This window comes from Ornithorhynchus anatinus, chromosome 11, assembly GCF_004115215.2.
Source record: "Ornithorhynchus anatinus isolate Pmale09 chromosome 11, mOrnAna1.pri.v4, whole genome shotgun sequence".
Classification (NCBI taxonomy): domain Eukaryota; kingdom Metazoa; phylum Chordata; class Mammalia; order Monotremata; family Ornithorhynchidae; genus Ornithorhynchus; species Ornithorhynchus anatinus.
Genome location: NC_041738.1, coordinates 44,239,684 through 44,241,615, shown reverse-complemented (window position 1 = coordinate 44,241,615; position 1,932 = coordinate 44,239,684). Strand labels below are relative to the sequence as shown.

General features: G+C 43.6%; 1 non-coding gene across 1 annotated transcript; it reads right to left on the bottom strand.

Annotated features, from left to right (window-relative positions):
- Positions 1-1,590: 1,590 nt before the first annotated feature.
- Positions 1,591-1,663, bottom strand: TRNAM-CAU. The gene has a single exon. It is a non-coding gene; the product is annotated as a tRNA-Met (tRNA).
- Between the last annotated feature and the right edge of the window lie 269 nt (positions 1,664-1,932).

The window sequence follows — 1,932 nt, the reverse complement described above, 5'->3', positions numbered from 1 at the left end:
TTGAGCGCTTACTGGGTGCGGAGCACTGGACTAAGCGCTTGGGTGAGGACAATTCCGCAATAAAGAGAGGCAGTCCCTGCCCACGCCGGGCTTAGAATCTACAGTCATTCGTTCATTCATTCAAAAGTATTTCATTCATTTATTCATCCATTCAATCGGACTTATTGAGCGTTTACTGTGCGCAGAGCACTGTACTAGGCGCTTGGGAAGTACAATTCAGCCACGAATAGGGACAATCCCACCCCACAACGGGGTGAAGGGGCGAGACAGACATCAAAACAAGTAAACGGGCATCAGTAGCATCATTATAAATAAAAAGAATTATAAATACACCCACACCATTAATAAAATTAAATAGAATTATAAATATGTATCTATAGAAGCAAGCGCTGTGGGGCATTTATTAACCAGGGTCCGAGGTGATTTATTATCCGTCCCCACTTGATTTCTTTGGACACGCTTTTTCACAGCGCCAGTTCATTCATCTCTCAATCTCAATAGTATTTATTGAGCGCTTACTATGTGCAGAGCACTGTACTAAGCCCTTGGGATGAACAAGTCGGCAACAGATAAGAGACAGTCCCTGCCGTTTGACTACAGTCTAATCGGGGGAAACGGACAGACAAGAACAATGGCAATAAATAGAGTCAAGGGGAAGAATATCTCGTAATAACAATGGCAACTAAATAGAACCAAGGCGATGGACATTTCATTAACAAAATTAACAAAATAAAATTAACAAAATTCATTCATGCAGTCGTATTGTTTGAGCGCTTATTGGGTGCACAGCACTGTCCTAAGCGCTCGGGAGAGTACAGTGCAATACAACAACAACTCTACCCCCCCCTTCACCTCTCCGCAGCTAAAACCTCTTTTCCCCCCTTTCCCTCTGCTCCTCCCCCTCTCCCGTCCCATCCCCTCAGCATTGTGCTCGTCCCCTCAACTGTATATATTTTCATTACCCTATTTATTTTGTTAATGCGATGTACATCACCTTGATTCTATTTATTTGCTATTGTTTTCATGAGATGTTCATCCCCTTGATTCTATTTATCGCTTTTGTTCTTGTCTGTCTCCCCCGATTAGACTGTAAACCCGTCAAAGGGCCTGTCTCTATCTGTTACCGATTTGTCCATTCCAAGCGCTTAGTACTTCTCGGTGCCTCAGTTACCTCATCTGTAAAATGGGGATTAAGACTGTGAGCCCCATGTGGGACAACCTGATTCCCCTGTGTCTACCCCAGTGCTTAGAACAGTGCTCGGCACATAGTAAGCGCTTAACAAATACCAACATTATTATTATTATAGTAAGCGCTCAATAAATACTATTGAACGAATGAATTGCCTGCCCACCATGCGACACCCCCGCTCCCTCCAAAGGATTCCTGCGATTCGTCTTCATGATTCGGCTCCCAGTCTCTTTCCTTTCTCATGCTTCCCTCTGGACAGAGTGTAATTAAAATCGTGCAGGAAATAAAGATTTTTCATCAAGTCCCACGTTCACTTGGGCATCTGGAGTGAGGTCACCAGTTGCGTGGGCGAGTTTTGGAGCGTTGCGAATTCTAAAGGCAAAAAGAAAAAAGGCAGCGGATGCCCCGTGTGAGGATCGAACTCACGACCTTCAGATTATGAGACTGACGCGCTACCTACTGCGCTAACGAGGCTTCCTGGAAAAGCCTTTTTGCGAAATGTTCTTTGAATAAAGATTGGGTTTAGTCTGTTCCTTTTTACATAATTGTTTGAATTGTTTAATGTCGTGGTCTTTGTTGATTTAAAAAAAAATACATATATATAGAGAGGAGCGAATTCATTTTAGGTCCGGTGTAAAGAACGGCGATTCCTGTTAGCAGAAGGCTGGGTTAGGAGGTTTCGAAATTGGGAATGTCGAGCCTTGGCAGAAGCCTTTTCCTTTCTTTCCTTTCGGATCTCATTC